This window comes from Heliangelus exortis, chromosome 2 (genome assembly GCF_036169615.1).
Source record: "Heliangelus exortis chromosome 2, bHelExo1.hap1, whole genome shotgun sequence".
NCBI lineage: Eukaryota > Metazoa > Chordata > Aves > Apodiformes > Trochilidae > Heliangelus > Heliangelus exortis.
Window position 1 is genome coordinate 12,573,730 of NC_092423.1, and position 17,770 is coordinate 12,591,499.

At 37.4% G+C, this 17,770-nt stretch overlaps 1 long non-coding RNA gene across 1 annotated transcript; it reads left to right on the forward strand.

Annotated features, from left to right (window-relative positions):
- The first annotated feature begins 18 nt into the window (after window positions 1-18).
- Window positions 19-3,978, forward strand: LOC139792065 (uncharacterized). The gene is made up of 3 exons (XR_011724128.1): window positions 19-60; window positions 552-586; window positions 3,845-3,978. It is a non-coding gene; the product is annotated as an uncharacterized lncRNA (long non-coding RNA).
- Window positions 3,979-17,770: the final 13,792 nt, after the last annotated feature.

Sequence of the window (17,770 nt, forward strand, 5' to 3'; positions counted from 1 at the left end):
GGCCCGCCCTGCGCTGCGGTGGCCGAGAGGAAAAGCGGGGCCGAGACGGGGTCGCTCCGGGTTGGTGCATCCCCCCTCGGGCCGCGGGGCATGGGGTGTGTCGAGCTCCGGGGTGTGAGGAGAGGGTGTGTGTGTAGGGGGGGTGCTCAGCCCCTCGGCCCCTGGAGGGAGAAGCCTTGGGGGAGTCGTGTCCCAGAGCGGGACGGGGGGGGAGGGGGGAGCCCGGGCGGCTTTTGGCGATGATTGGACCTGGTGGAGAGGGAAGGGGAACCTTTTAGAAGTATTTTTGCTTGTTGAGGAAGTTCGCATGAAAGTCAGACGCTGTGTGGGTTGTAAAGGGAGTGACTTTTGAGGAGCGCGGGTTTGGTTTCTCAAATCAGAAATAAAAAAAACCCAAAACAACACACAACTCCAATGATACTGATGTGTTTCAAAGGTTACATCCCTCCTTGGCAACATCATGCTGATGCATTTAATAGTGCGGATCTATTAAATTTGATTTATTGTAGTTTTTATTAATAGCTTTTATTAACATTTTGCATCTTATGCAGAGATTTCGTGAGGAAAATGAACAAAGTAAATACGAGTAAGTAGGAAGCTAAACCTGGCTTTAATCCTGCGGCTGCACCTGTGTGCAGAGCCTCTTATCTCCTGCAGAAGGTCTGTGTCCCACAGGGACCACATGGGTTCGATAAACCAGCACAGACAAGGAGAGCAATGAAGATTACCAGGACGTTGTCGTACGCAGCAGTAAAGTGCTACTACGTCGGGCTTTTGTGAATAAACTTTTATTCCTTACATTTTGCAAAGAAATGAGATCTTTAGGTAGTGACTTGGTAATGAATTTCACATGGCATGTTCATGAAGTTTCCCTGAAGGCCAGCATCTGCCAAGTATGGCCACTAAATGACCAGTCCCACGTTTCTGAATGCAACAGCCCAATTACCTATTTAGACATCAGAGGCCTGAAGCCAAAATGGAAGCTACGTGGGATTTTAAGCAAAAGCAAAGTCAACAACAGGTGCTTAGCACCTTCAGAGCTTCAGCTCTGATGTTAACTGTAAAAGAAAGGAATTTAAAGTATTAGAGAATGCCTGTCTCTACCATCTCTGACCTCTTCCTCCTCTTCGCTGCCTGGCATTCAGTTATCTGCCTCCCGCTGCTGCCTGTGATCTGTCATGTTACAGATTTTATCAGCCACATCCTTGTGTGACTCAGCCCTCTCGCTGCCCTTCTGCCCTCCCTCCCTGTCCCTGCTGCTCTAACCCACATCCTCCATCTCCCCACCAGCTGCTTGGTTCCAGTTTGCTCCAGCGCCTTTAATTTCCTCTCTTTTTCTCATTTGTGTTTTCCATGTAATTTTCCCATTTCATTAGCCTTTAAATTAAATGAAAAAACCAATAACTTGATGTGGTTAAAATCAGGATGATGTGCATTAACCTATATAATCATTCATCTATCTTAATTACATATTTTTTCATTCTTTTTGAAGACTAGTGGAAAGATTGAGAAACTTTCATTTAAAGCTTAGGTGCAGTGTACTAGTGAATGCAATTAATTTGATCCTAATTTTCATTATTCCTGATTGCCTCCCTACCTTCTATCATTTCCCCTCCTGTGTTTTTTTTTTTTTTTGTCCCTTTTTGTCTATATTTGTTTCAAATTAGGTTCAAGTCACAACATTTTGATAAGAGCTGCTTCCAGTACATGTTTATTTTTGGTATATATGTTTCCAGAGCCAATGTGTTTCTAACACCATGAAGAATCAGCCTTGACAGGAACTTTACAAATTTTCCAAGCTAAAAACGGTTACATATACATACAAAGAACAACACTCTCAAAAGAATTAACATATAAAAAGAACTATTTCTGTGATTCACATAGAGGGAGTCTAAACTGCAATTTAAAAATATTTCTAGTTATTTTCATATGCTTTATAGTTGGTCACAACAAGGTTAGTCACAACTTGCAGCAAGTTTCATTTGAAAAGACTATGCTGTTTTTTTTTCTGTTGACTGTTCAGTTCCCTGGTTTTACTAACAGTTTCCTAATATGACCATAAGCTACTGTCTCTTTTTTACAGATTTCTTGTCATCAGTATTTAGTTTGCTTTATGGTTTATAGCATTCATCTTAATGGAACATCAGGCTGGCATTCTGCTGCAGACATTTATTTATTTTTAGTTGATGTTTATATTGGAAGGATGATTTACTGGCTGTCTGTTTTCATATCACTGACACAGCATTTGACAGGCAACCTTTCACAAGCTTAACCAATCTGAGTGGGCAGAGTTTCAAAATATATCAAACATCATTCCCAAAAAAAATTTAATCACAAAATGGACGTCTTTATACTACTCCTTAGACAACTTTAGAATATTTTTTCTTTCTCCTGTTATTGTCTTTGATGTATTTTGTATATCAGAGCTTTTCGTATTGGGAATGGAATAGAATCTGATCTGTTACACTTTGTTTTTTCCCAAATTTTCTCACTGTATGAGATTACTGCTGCACTGGTAATGTAAGAGTTGTACTTTATATTATTTTGCAAATATACAGGCACACCCATACAGTTATATATTTCTATAATATTGTAAACATGACTTTTACGTCTTAAAAAAGGATAATTGAGAAAAACCTCACCGCCATGTAAAACTTAACAGGCATAAAATTACCTTGGTCTACTTGCCTTCATAAATCACATAAAACTGTTTGGATTACCATGAGCAGGTTTTGCTTTCAGTTATTTAATGACAAATTCTGTGTAACTGTGATTACTTCAAAGATCTTTTCCACTGATGAAAAATAGTTGACAACTTAATACCCTGTATTTGGCTAGAGAGATACCTTTCCCGAGTGTTTTTTTGCTTTCAAGAGATTTTGTTTTCAATCATTTGTGACTTTATCTAAATTAAATATTTGGGCTAAAGATTCCCATGTCTGCACAAGCTGCTTCATTAAAAAAACTCAATTAAAACTGTTCAGCAATCAAAAAGCTATTTGTGTTTAACAAGAAGTTTCATTTATTATCCTCTGGTGCAGAGGTCAGTCCCTCTCATTTGTCAAGGGTGCATGCTTGAATCTCAGGATTTTTTCCTGCACAGAGTGTAGACTGTGCCTGCACCTTTGTTCTAGGGTTTTCTCAGGGTTAAAGTTAATAAAAAATATTTCCTCTGTGGCTGCTTCACCCTCCCAAGAGAGAGACCAGCGCACAGTCCTTTACTACTTGTTGTCAAAAGCAGCATAAAACTCCTTATGAAAGTCAGCAAAGTTACAGGACAGAAGGCTGTGCTCAAGGTCTACTGAAAGATATTTAAAGGGGGATGTCAGCTGGGATGTCAGAAATTGTGCTTTGTCAGTAGAGAAAATAATGAGGAGACTATCTGCCTGTCAATCATTTTCTGAAGGCCATGAATAGAGTCTCTGTGAAGGGGGTTCATGATAAATGTGTAGCAGCCAGTGGGTTCAGAAGGATGCACTTTCCAGATTCTGGCCCTTCTCATCCCCAGTTCCCTGAGTACATTGACCAACATCTTCCTGAGAGAGGGTGTGGTGAGAATAGGTCTTTGAGAGGATGTGAGCACAACCCCAGCTTCAGCTATTCTCTTGAACACCACTGAACCCTACCAGTTTGCTTGTGTATCAGTTTTATTTCCTTCCTTTCCTTTTATTTGCCTTCCTTTTTAAAAGTGTATTCTCTTCAATTACAAAAGTTTAGCAAGTCAGGGGGTTTGCACTACAGATGTCAGCCAACATCCATCAGAATTTTATAAAGCGATATGGAGAGAAATGTTTGCCAGGTCTCAACACACTTCCTAATTTATTCTGTTCATGTTTTCTTCCAGACAAGATTGCAAGTAAAAGGCAGAGACAGAAGTTGATGGTTCTGCTGTTGCTGTTTTTCTGCTTCCTTCCTACCTTTGCAAGCATCTGCTCAGCCTGAAACTTAGGACTTGGGGGTATTCCAGAGCCTGTCTGCCTGTTAGCACAAATCCTGGCAGTGGCAGGTGGAAACTTATTAAATACATACATGGTAGTGTGAAAGAAAGGAAAATGTTCCCCACAAAGATTTTGCAGTAGAAAATGGAATGAAAATGGAGTGCAATGTTCATTGTGGTAAGTTTTGGACAATTTCTCTCAAAGAGATCCCACAAAGTGGAAAAAGGCTCTCTACCTGGCTATGTGACCCCAGGCAGGACTGAGGTTGGCAAGTGCAGATGCTGCTTTGTATTGTACTGTCAGCAGGATACCTCCCATTGCTGTGGTGCTAGGAGCAGGTTTATTCACAGACAGTGATTTGAGAAAAAGAAACAAGGAAAGTTGTAAGTCTTGCTAAAAGCCTGGGTTGATGTAGGGTATCAGAAGTGCTTGTCTGTCTTTGAATTATTTTAGCCAGACCAGAATACCCAGTTACAGTCATGATGAATGCCTTGCTTAACAGTTTACATTTTTTAAAATTTTAATACCTCTGCCATCTGCTCCATTCTTGATACTGCAGAATGGCCCACACTTTATGAATTTTCTTTTAGCCTTATTTGGGTTATATATAATTTCTTATCTTCTTTCTTGCACTGGAGTGAGAGAAGCCAGAATGGTGATAAATGCTGTGCAGAAGTAGTTTCTGACATAGTTCTCACAAGGTATTTCTGCCTTTCTCTTGTCACCCTGTTGACAGAGAGCTTTTATTAATCCTTGACAGTGCAGATACATGTATAGCACAAATACAGGCCAGACCATAGTCTTTGTGAATGGGAATATCAACATCTGTATAAAGGAATTGTGGAGTTTATGCAGCGTTAAAGATTTCATTCAACTCTGCCAGTATCTGCAAAAATGTGCTAGATCCTGTGGACCTGCAATATTGGAAAAACACTAAATGTTTGCCTTGGTTTAGGACAAGTGAAGTGTATTTTGAGAAGAGGCCACTCAAGTCCATGTCTGATGCTATCCAAAGTATCCTGCTATCCTTTACATCTGTTTACCTTTCAGCTGCCACACACTACAAAGAAGTTTTTCTTGTTGTCTCTCATTTTGAGGGGAGGAGGGAAAAGAGAGGAAAAATATTTAACTCAGATTTGTTTCCTTTTTTTCTATAATTAAGTGTCAGTAGCAGGACATCCCTATGGGGAAAAAAAAAGAAAAAAAAAAGAAAAAAAAAGAAAAAAGTCAAAACAAACAAAAAACACACAAAAAAAAAAAAAAAAAAGAAAAGAAAAAAAAAAGAAAAAGAAAAAAAAAAGAAAAAAAATAAAAAAAAAAGGCATCTTCTAACTGCAAAGCCAGAGAGGGTCCATAAAAATTAAAGTCCACTCTTGGCCCTTGGTCTTCTCTGGTCCTTATATGCCCCTAAGACATAGCTGAAGGGAGAGGAAATTAATTTTAAATTAATTGAAGTAGTGAGAGAACAGTAATGCAGTTTAATACAGGAGTAGTTTCATAATATGAAACTGTGGAGTATCCTCCCATGTATGTGAAAAGGGCCTTGAAGAAATCTGAAGGTGCAAAGCCCCAGTATTAAGTCAGAGGGTTGTATAAGATGATGGCAGCCTAACCTGATAAACTCTTCACCCAATTGCCTTTTAGAAGTGGTCTTTGAGAAAACTGTCTCTGTAATCTCACCAGCTTTTGTTTCAGGACAAGGTTATTAGCTCCAGAAGAGTTCCTGAGAGTGAATTAATGTTTATGTGATCTGAACCATCAGGAGATGGTGTAGCCAGGATTTATTCTCCAATAGCTACAGAAGCAGTTCTTTATTTTTGACTTTCCTTATTCAAACACTTATTTGAACACTCAGTGTACTCACCTGGATGTATTCTGGCATGCAGAAGAAGTAGTGACAGTAAAAATGTAGTATTTGGATCTGTGACTACTTTAGGCCTCAGAAACTTGTTATATGAAGAGGTAAATGTTTAGAAAAGCTGCTTTATGATCTCAATACTGTTTTATATTGGCTCTATCCATTACATTGAAGTAAAGCAATTCCCCAATTTCTGTCCCTGTATTACAATGCCCTCAGGAAACCTCTCATCCCTACTGTGATTTTGCATTGCCCATGCCAGCAGTGTAAAATCATACACTGTAATTGATTTGGAGTGATGCACAGACAGATTGCTCAGCAAACTGAACATAAAATGGATGAGTTCTTCCTGCTTTTCTCTCATTTGAGCACTTAAGTTTTTGTGCTTCTCATCTGTCTCTTTTAACAAAACATGGAATTTAATATCCCTGAGACTTCTGCGCTTGTCAGATTCCTTTGCAATTAGTCACTTGGTAGAGGAGAGTGGAACTCGATGATAGACAGGAAAAGCGTGAGCTGCAAGTCTGATTTTCTTAGAAAACCAAGATGCACAAGTGATATCAAGCTAAAATAATCAAAACATTCTCCAGTTCACTGACTGTTTCTGAGAAAAGCAAAGCAGTCTTATATTTTTAAGTTGTACTTGGTTTTATATTTTGCACTGGCTCTTACACAGCTGTTTAAAATGCAGCACAAAATGCATCTTGACTTACACTTTATTATTACAAACAAATGCTAAGCAGAAACCATCTGTATCTTCCACTGTTAATGTCTACAGGATGCTGCAGTTAGCCAACTCTTATAATCACATTCTAGACATCAGACACAATTTTAAGACTTGTTAAATGTCTGTATTTCGTGCCATCATTTTGTAACGTTGAAGTTAAGCTTTAAAATATGGGTCATTGTTATGAAGATTTAGAGTCAAAACACTTCAGAAATGCTGAAGATGGTGCATAATTTTTTAATTTGCTCAACAACCTTGTTTTCAGTTAATTTAAGTCTCGTGGGTCAAACTGCCTGCTAACTTACATATGGCGTAGTCAGTCACACTGAAGTAAATAGCATTTCATGAAGTAAACATCAGTGATGTGTTGCCCCATGGCTTTTGTTTTTTCAGGTGATTTCTACTCATCTGGCCATCTGGAAGGCACACAGGTATCATTCCCACCACGCTGAACGCAAAGGCAGAAGCTGCCACTTGGTAACCACTGTGTTTGGGCCAGGGTACTGGAAGCTTTCATTCCTGCAGCAGTGGCTTTCTGCTGTGTGTCCCTGGGAGATATACCTAAGTAAGGCTGCAGAACTGAGCCAGGGTTTTTATCATGCACGTTTTACTTTTACTTACAGTTTTCAGGACATGTTAAGTCTCTCTCCTTTGAATAATCCATGAAGTCTTCAAATGGGTAGTGTGACCTAATCTGCTGAATGATCTCATGCTTTGTCAGATGTAAAATATTATCCAAAGTGAATGAAATGAGATGGTTTGAAGTTTTGAAAGGACGTCTTTGGAATGTATGAACATATTTGTTTCATCTTCCACATGTAACCCAAATAAAGAGCCTATTACGATGTACTCCCCATAGCATACAGTTCATTATGTTCAGCAACATGTCTCTCCCTTCTTGTATTAAAGCAAAGTATTCTCTTTCATCTCTGTTCCTGATAAAGACCTGCCACCTTTACTGCTTAATAATTGAAGGCAACCTACTACAGAAGCTTAGTGTTGGATGGCTGCCTGCACCAATAATATGAAAAAGAATCGAGTTATTATTTTTGATGGCTTTAGTAGTTATTAAAACTGAAGTGTGTATGTCATGACTACAGGAATCTTTCAATGCTACCACTGACAAAATGAAACTCTGGCCTTGTTAAGGTTAATAGGGACTTCTGTATCACTAGAATCTTTACTTCAGTCAACAAGTCTCTCAGTTTCACAGTTTCTAAAGGAAATAATGAGTTATATTGCTATTATTATCCATCTTACAGATAAGTTAATAGAATTACATTAATTAATCAATAGGATTCCAGAACAATATTAATGTCATTGTCAGAATCTATGTTCTGATATATGTGGGTGAAACTTCTGTAAAATTTGCTCACTTTTTTACAGATATGCAAATTTATTTGTATAGATTTGAAATTCAAATATATATCTATGTTAACTCTGCATTATTATTTTCAGAATGAGTTAATTTCCAGAAATATTTTTTTTTTCTCCACATAGTCTGAACAAAGCATTCTCAGTCACCTGTGTGTTGATTTTAGTTACATATTTTGATAAATATTTTTTTTTAAAGTTAGTTGTCTTGGAAGCTAATTCAGGGGTAAATCTGTTACAGGACAAGCAAATTCTCTAGAGCTTGCTTTTGATTTTCTTGACCAAAATCATAGCAAAAACCTGTGAAAAAAAAACCTCATGAAATTAGCATTGTAGCTTCAGTCTCCTACATTCTTAAAACCCAACCAACCAAGCATCCAACCAGTATTTCTGTATGGCTTGCATATACGTATGTGGAATATACGTGTCACTCAGCTTTTTATCTGTTTGGAAGGTCATTTCATGTCTTCCACGAACAAATGGAGAATGAAGAGGATGTGAAAATTGCTGATCAGCTCAAGAACTACTCTGCAAATAGGATCAGCACTGCCTGGTTTTGTATGCTGGCATATGCTTTCGTTTTATCAGGAGAATTTATACCCATAACTGGAATTTCCTGCGACAATAGAGTATATAGTCACACGTAGAAAAACTTCAGCATGGGGTTGTCAGGCTATGAAAAAAGGGAATTTAAAAAGTAGCGGAAGAGTCTAATTGAAAATGGGTAGCTATGAATATTGAGTCTCTGAAGCTTCCAACACTTATTGTCAATAATATACATATTTTTAATTTTACCCATACTATATATTTCACATTTCTGTACTTAGCAAGTCGTGAAAGAGACCCTTTGTTTCTGGAGCCTCAAATGCTGTTTTTCAATGCACCCTATAAAATGAATTCCTAATAAAAAAATCAAGGCCAAGCAGCATGTAAATGGCAGAAGACTATCCCTGGAGGCACAGCTGAGCATAAAAGTGAATGTGATAATAACTTTGGCTTTTTCAACTCTTAAACATAACTTAGGGTGCAATTCCATTCAGATGAGACAATGTCTAACCTTGGCATACAGAGGAGCTGCCGTGGGCTGAAGCTTTTGCCCTCTTGCAGTTTATATGCAGTTATTATGATAAGCTTTTCTATTGTGACAACTCAAGTGTGTGCCGTTTGCCATTCAAAACAGAACCAACAAAGCTTTCAATAAATGGAATACTGACTATGCTGAATGTCAGATACAACATGAATCATTAGAAAAATCACTGTATATGCAAAAATTATTGAATGATCATGCCCCAGGCCTGCTTACAAATATCTTTCTTTCAGTAGTGTATCCATTGATAATAGAGCTCACCAAACACACATTTCACCTTCAGATAACCATATTTGACAAAGATAAAATATTTAGCTGTGTGCCATGTAAGGTATCAAGCACCCATGTTAATACCACATATGTGCAAACAATTTCAATAGAATACCAAACATGCAAAGAAATCATCCAGTACATAACAAAAAGGGCTGCATTAGTTTAAAAATTATTTTTTCTGACCCTGCTTAACACATTGTTTGAAATAGAAGATATTAAATTAATCTAGGAAATCAAATATATTTTCATAAAAAAAAATTTACACAAATAGACTTTGAAATAATATCTCATGGGTAAGCTTGTTTTAAGAGATGACTAATTGGAGGGTTACAGAATGTTGTTAGTAAGCAATTAAAATTCAACTGAGCCTTAAAATTTAGGCTTCAGGGAACCCTGGTTGAATTTACACATATTTCAAAAATAGCAGTACAAACTGCTTTCAAAATGCCATTAGATGCCATAGATGAATATATAAGAGTTTTCTCCTAAATGATCCATTTAGCCTTGCTTAAAGGATCTGGAGAAGTTGACTTTGGAACTGTCAAAACCTGCTTTGGCTTTTTGGTTTTATTATACCCAGTGCATTCCTCAGATGGCAAATTTTGCTTTCTTCACATGTATTAGTGGTTCAGTTTTTAGGGTACTCATATTGGCAGTGGAGAATTTTAGGTCACCATGATGGTAGGTATTGAATTAGTGAAAAATTAAAAACTCCCCATCTTATAGTCCCTTTGAGACTGTGGAGAAGCTGGAAGGAAAACTATAGATGGCAAGAGAAAGCTGGTGGAAACTTGTGCCTCTGGTGGCAAAGTAAAAGGTGGCCAGGTGGCAAGAGAAGAGGAAAATGGTGGCTATGGAATGGGAAAGTATGGTAACAGCAGTTTTAAATGAGATTGAGGAGAATGGCAGAGTTGTTGCTCAAGAAGCAGTGTTGGAAAGAGATACCTGCACTGATTTTTTTCCAGGAGAGTCACAATCTGGCAGTTTATAGCTCCAGAAACATATGATTCATCTTCCAGATAGCTTTAGTGGTTAGACCGATAGTTTTTCCCATGACAGCTTCTGGAAAAGCAGATCGTGTTTAGCCACCTCTCTGGCTTCTCCCCAGCCCTGGGAGCACAGCAGGGCTGATGCCAGGGAGGAGGCAGGCAGAGGGGATTTCGGTAAATTGAACCCTTTCGCACCATTCTCAAGCTGCAATGAAGGATCTGCGAGTTCGGAACAGCAAGAGCTGCTGTTGGTCTCCAACCCTCTAGAGGGCGAGTGCTCCCTGTTAAACCCTCCTGGAAGCAGGATTTTGTCTCGTGTTACGCTATTGCTTCTACTGTTGTCGCGTTTAAGACTATTATCACCTCTTCTTATTGCAAAGCCTCACCCTAACCCTTTCTTCCTGCTCACGCTGCTGTTTTTAGCTTCCTTTCTTCTTTTACCACTCCTTTTTTACCACTTCCTTTCTTTTACCCCCTACTGGTTGTGCTGCCTGCCAAAAGGAGCTCTCTGCTGGCACAGGTGGCAGTGGGACAAGCCACGCACTTAGGGCTCATTATAATATGAGTATATTCTAAAGCTAAAATCTGACATTTCAGCAAAATGATAGAACACCTCCAATGCTCTTCACTGTCTCTCTGGGCAGTAAGTGCAGTTATTGCATGTACAATTTATAATCTCCTTTTTAAAAAATCAGGGTTGAGATGGGGATTCCCACTGAAATCAATGCAGGATTTGTAATACGTGGTCTAGGTTGGTTTTCTGTTGTTTTCCACCAAATTGATTATGCCATGACAGAGCTTTGAAATTAGGTTATTTTAACTTGAAAATGAAAGCAAAATCTGGTGATTTTGCAAATGTAGCCAAAAGAAGCTATACTTTAAAGTGCTGCAAAAGTGCTGGCTGGTCTGAAAAGTCAGGCTGAAGATATTTCAATAGAAACAAAAATGGAAAGACTTTTTCCTAGACTAGGAAGAACAATATCTACAGTTTCACATCATAATGGAGATAAGGCCATGATCGTGTGATACAAGACAGAGTTGTTTTCCAGATACCTTTTCTATCTTCAAGTATTTGGTACAGCTAAACAGCAGAGTGCATCCCCATGTGTAGAGACTTGCCTGAGTTACAGAAACAGTGTTATTCACAGACCATGGCAAAAGCATCTCCACAGGACAAGATGTAATGTGACACTGATGCACTTCAAATGTTTCTAGTTTTGTGACTAGCTTATCCAGCACTCCACTAGTGCAGACACACCTAGAATTAATGAGTAATTGTGGAAAATTGATCTGTGACTATGAAGACTAGCATGCAAAAGCCTATGAAGAATAGAATGATCCTAGCTATCCTCATGGCTTTAAACAGAGAACATTTATTAATATCACAAGGCTAAATCACATGAGGTTTTCTAGAAATACCAGTTTACAGTGTGTACTATCCACTTTGGGCACTAAACAATACTGTGAACAAAATAGCCTATTATCAAAAACAGTATTCATTAGTTAATTAGCTAACAATCTCCAGTCGCTGATTTTATGTGTCCTTGGTTTTGTGTACCAGTTAACAATCTTATCTTAGTTTTGTGAAATATAATGCAAAGATAGGTATCTAGTTAGTATTTCTCTACAGTCTAGGAGAAATGCTCCACTCAGCAGTCTGGGAAAGAGGCAATTTCAGAAGGAGAATCACTGGGTTCTGGGGAAACAACCTGAAGAATCAGAGCCAAAACTGCAGAGGCTCAGTAAAGCCATTCGCTTTGTCTGTTACAGATCTGAAAGGAACAAGAAACCAGAAGAGATTGGAGGCCTCTTGACTTCAGATATAAGAAGACAAAGTTTAAGTGTTCACCGATTCATTAATACTGCCAGTGCAAAAAAATCACTTTAATTAAAACTCATCCCGTCTGCCAAGGGAGAGGGCACCATGTGGTTGAGCTGGCAGCTGACTTTAGCAAATAGATTGTAGGATTCTATATACAGCATTTTCTTGAAGAACTAGAACATCATTGTTGAATTAATGTTTCTGTCCTTTGCATCCTTTAACAAAGGGAAATGCTGATTGTTCTCTAAAGCAATGGTCAGTGAGGTTTTCCCATGTCCATTCAAGCTCTTGCACATCTTCACGGAATTAAAAGTTTAATTTACATTTAAATATATACATGTATGTAAACTGTGTATTTATTAATTGTAGTTGTGGCTAAAGGTCATGATTAAAGACAAAAATCTTCTTGCCTGAAGGACTTCACATGGAAATGAAAGGACAATATTTGTCCTGCGACTGTCCAAGTGAAATCCAATGGAAATATTTGCTGATGATGAACGAGAAATATGATTTAGAAATGCCTTGATATAAGCATAATGAAAACATTATCCATCATTTTCAGTTGTGGTTTTCCAATTAAATCAGAGCATAACCTATTTGACAATTAGCATGCAATGATGCCTGTCCCTAGTGGTAAATAAATATCAGTTTGACCTTAGTATGATAAAAGCTTTTTATTTTTTAACTCTTGAGGAATGCACATGTTTGGAACTAGGCTGACACTTAATACTTCTTACTGAAATATATATCCCACTCACTGAGTGGAAATGTGATGTGGAGTGTTTACAGTGGGTGACGTTCAACACAAAGGAAAAGGAAATGGGGCCAGTATTGTCAGAGATTTCAGCTGCACAGAAAATACTCTGTGTCAGCAGCAGAAAGTGCAAGGCAGAGTGCTGCATGACACAGGATGGCAGCACAGATCAGCAATACTGACTTCAGCCCGTTGAAAGGATAATAAACCCTGTGTTCTCCTTGCAGAAATTTGTGATTTTTATTGGGGCTATTTTGTTCATGGCATATTGTGAACATGTGACTGTTCTCCTTAAAGGTCAGCCACCTTCAACTACACTGAAGTCAAGCTCATCCCCTATGGCTTGATCTAGCTCTAAATGAAAACACTCATGGGTGAAGAAACAAACTCTTAGAGAATGTATGTTCTTGAGTGGATAAAGTTAGATGTCCCAGGACAATTCCTGGCATTGTTGAAATTAAATGGGTGGTTTGTTATCAGCTTTAATGGGACCAGAATTTCAATGCTAGGCTAGGATCTTCAATAGATCAAAGGAAAAGATAGTGAGATCCAGGCATTTAAATCATTTAGTCACTTGGGTTTGAAAGCAGTATTGCAGAGGAGTGATATAACCTGTTTGAAAATCTTAATCCCAAATCCACATCCTATCACTTGCCTAACAGACCTAATTCATGGGCATTTTGCACATTTGTAATCTCTTATTTAATGCAAATTTCTTGACGAAGTGTGTAATCTTGCCTTTAGGCAACTACAGGAATTTCTATACTTTAAAGGGTTTCAGTTTGCAAATTTAATATATTGTTTTAATCTCCTTGAATTCCTGTTGTGTAAGGACATACACAAGGTAAAATTAATCTGTCATTTCCAGCAGAAGAAAACATTGTCTTTCCATAGATTGTACATAGCAGCAGGTTAATTTCTGCATTCCTATCAGCTCCCTTGTGTGTCTGGGTTTCCATTCCACAAAGACTTATGCAGCTTCTCAACTTTAAGCATGCCAGTTTTTCTTTTACATTCACATGAAATTACTTCCATGTTTAAAGAGCACGTTAGCAGAATCAAAGACCTTAGGTAATATACTGTGAGATAGTGCATGTTCTCTAAATTCTGTGACTCAGTGGGGTGTAATAAATGAATAATGACCTTGCATTTTCATGTCACAATGACAGCATTTCTTTAATTTAATCCATTGCATTTATTTTTCCAGGAACAGAAATCTCATTTAATAGTAATCTTGAAAAAGAAAAAAAAAATGGAATTTTCTTTCATTCACTAAGTCATTTGTTCTTCTTTTATGTGCATTCAGCTCTTGTCCCTCCTGAAAGACTCTATGGTAACTGGAGATAAAATGAAGTTATGACATCTCATGAGAAAAGAGGCTGAAATCTGAACAAATGAGAGAAGAAAGGGTTTTTAGCCACTGTTCTTTTCATTCGTTTTGACTGACATTTACTGAGCAGCAGTATCTACTAAACACTATATAAGAAAATAGGTTTTACTTTCTTGATATAGCTAGCACTGAAATAGGTACTTTTTAACACATTTTATTTCTTGTCTTTTTAATTAAAAACCAAAACTCTTCACCTGTCCTTTAAATGCTGCAGTGAAGACAAAGGTCAAATTCTTTATCTTCATATAAAGATGATTACAATAATCTCCTTACACATTCCCTTCAAAAAGCTGACTTTTCAGTGCCCTCCATATCTTCCTTGCAGTCCTTCTTTGCTTCTGGACATCCTTGTTTCATTCCCATTTACTGGCAATGCACATAAGCACACAGATTTGGTGCAAAATGACTGCACATTGTGCCCACTATCATTAGATACAGTGAAGATAATAAATGAAAAAGAAGTTAGCTATAAGCAGGAAGAATTCTGCAATGAGTTGAGACAGTCTGTGTCAATGTCAAAAGGAGGAAGGACATTTGCACAGCATATATTATGCAGCTCTAAACATTTTCTTGAATATACATTCTGAGCACATAGCCCTTATGATAGAGGTTGTAAAGGAATTTTTAACTTTTAATCCTCAGGGCTCCATCCTGCAATGCGGTGTTGAAAGCCTGAAACACCTTCTGAAATCATGAAAGTGGTGGCAAAATATTAGCTGATTTAAATTATCATATATCCATTGAAGTCTTTCTCCTCATTTCAGTAACATTTTACACCAGCAAAAATCCTAGTCCTCAGGAAACAGAATATAACACTTCTAGAAGTTATTCAGCCCTTTACAAGGTCAGATTAGCAGACATGAACAGCACCATGAAAAATATTCCCAAGGGACACCTGGGATTTCATACCTCTTGTGTCTCCATAGGAATTTTGGTGCTAAGAAAGCAAGCTGCATAATTTGAAGAGAGGGGGGGTGGGGGTGGGGGGGGGAAACTGCACAGTAACTATTTACTAGTAATAATAAGGTGGCAGTAAAGTGGCAAAAATTCTAATCCTGTCATATTCTGATACTCTCAGATCAGGCAGTAAATTAATTTTTAAAACAGACTAGATGACTAGAGATAATCAAATTGTCCTCAGTATTTATTTTTTTTTAAGAATGGTTGATAATACAAAAATTACCCAGAATAGGTCTGGGTGTAATTTCTTACCTCCAAGTAAAAGCAGCCAAGATTACTCCAACAGTACATCTGAGAACTGAGAATTTATATGGATACATGAGGTATAATGGATAATCTGACAAATGTAACTATTATGGTTTGAACACACCACCAAAATAACTCCCTGCCTTCTGGAAAGTAACAGTACGTTTTAGAATAGCCTAGACTCAATTCATATTGATCCACATAAAGAATAATGACCAACCACACTGTTTCAGTAGAATTAATCCAATCTCTTTCCCTAGTTCCCTTGTTGAACCCTCAAGAGAGAATTATAGATTTCTTATACTGTTATGCTCATTCACTTACTTTGTGGCAATGACCTACTTTCTGTTTAACACAGTGAACATGGGACTCTGTGTGAACATACAGCATTAGGCTTATACATATAGTGTAGTGTTTGTCAGAGATAAAATCTGACATCCCATAAATCTTTGATCTTGAAAGGAAATGGGGCTTATTTGCATGTAAGTACTTGCAAGCAATTGCAGGTAATCCAAATCAAAGAATCAAAGACAGGAGAAGCTTTTTATGAGTAATTCACATTTAAAAATTCTAGGCAAAAACCATTTTGGATTTTATTTGCTCAGAGAAGCATCAGCACTGAATTTACACAAGTTTATGAGAATATCTTCTTTCCAACTCCCTGTGACCTTGCCTTTGGTCATTGCAAAAGAAATGCTAATTAATGGAGCATAAAGTGGTATTTATTTGTTTCTTGTAAGTCTCTTACTTGAAAAGATGCAACCTGGAGGGGATGCTGATATCAGTTATTACATAAAGCAAATAACATGTCTCCTCAAATGCTGCATTCTTGCACATGTACTGGAAAGAATGGAAAGTCAGGTAATGAATAACAGAAAGGTTTGGCTCAAAGGAGTGTGATCTGCAATATAAAGACTTTACCTCAGAATTACAAGCACAGAAGTAATATGGTTGGCACATGGTATGCTGGGCTTTATGTCATGGCTGCTTTGGTACAGGGCAAAGCTGTGATAATCCTGCATGGTTTTATGCCAGGGAGAAAATGGATGTGCTTGAAGTGTGGAAAATTTGATGATTCCATTGTCAATGAGTGATGTCCTTTGCATGAAGGCAAAAAGGATCAAAAAGTGAAAAACAGATTTTTGTGGTTTGAAAGTTTGGCTTGACAAGAAGAAAAATTCAACGGCAAAAATTCACTGCAAATAAAATTTTCACTAGATTATTATTATTGGAGGGTTTTTTGTTTGTTTTGTTTTGTTTTGTTTTTGTTTTGTTTTGTTTTGTTTTGTTTTGTTTTGTTTTGTTTTAAATGACAGTCTGGCTTTTTTTAAGGTCACTTTAAAATAAATCAGTATTTTTGCTCAGCAGCACTGGGCAATATTTTGTGACATGGGTAGGACTCTAAGTTGTCTTCTAATTCAGATTCCTCAAAATGAATGCAGACTGTTGTACATACAGATTTTGATGGAATTCATAGTGCAGGACAGATTTTAATATAGTTATTTTCAGTCAGCATTCTTCCAGTGTCTTCCTAAGATTTGTGGTGAAGCTGGGTGTTGATGCTCACTATAGATAAAGATATCAGTATCTGGGTGAGTAGTTAGGACTTATCTACATAAGAACATTTAGCCAAAGATAGAGTTTAGCTACTTGGTCTAGTGTGCATGGCCTAGTTTTCTGCTGGTGTATGCTTGTGAATCATGGCTGCTTGACTGAGGGTGTATATAAAAAATGTATGACAGAAGCTACTTTATTTTTTACTGCAACTCTATGAGAAATATAACTTATTTTCATCTATGCAAAAAGAAAGATACAATGAAAGTTAAAAATACCACTTTGTTTCTTATACAGTCTTATCATAAAATAGCACCAAAAAACATTTTTACAAATTCTGGAATATTTTAAAAATCAATGGTTTTTTCTTTAAATTGTGCCCTTTCTCATGTTTAACAAAAATATTTTTTTCATTTGAAAATTAAAAAAACTCCATAATAAATGAAAAACAATGCTGCCAAAGGACATTTTCAGTGATAGACCCTTAGGCTTACTTTTAATGTGCATATATGACCACACACTTTTTTTAAAGTTTAGTGCTGTGCTTCTGTAACTGCTACTTGTCCTATGCTATTTGACAACCAAACCTTTTACAGTGAATCAAAGAACATGATGAGTAGTCATTACTGACATGCCAAGTTTCAAATACAAGTTTATCTGGTTTTTGAGTGATCGCTCTGAGGGAAAAGTGCTCATATCACTATTTTTCACAGTTCAGAAAAAGAGTAGTTTTTCACCTTCTCGTAATTTGAAATACCTAACCAACTTTACCTATGCTGTAAAAGTTAATTAGTAGCT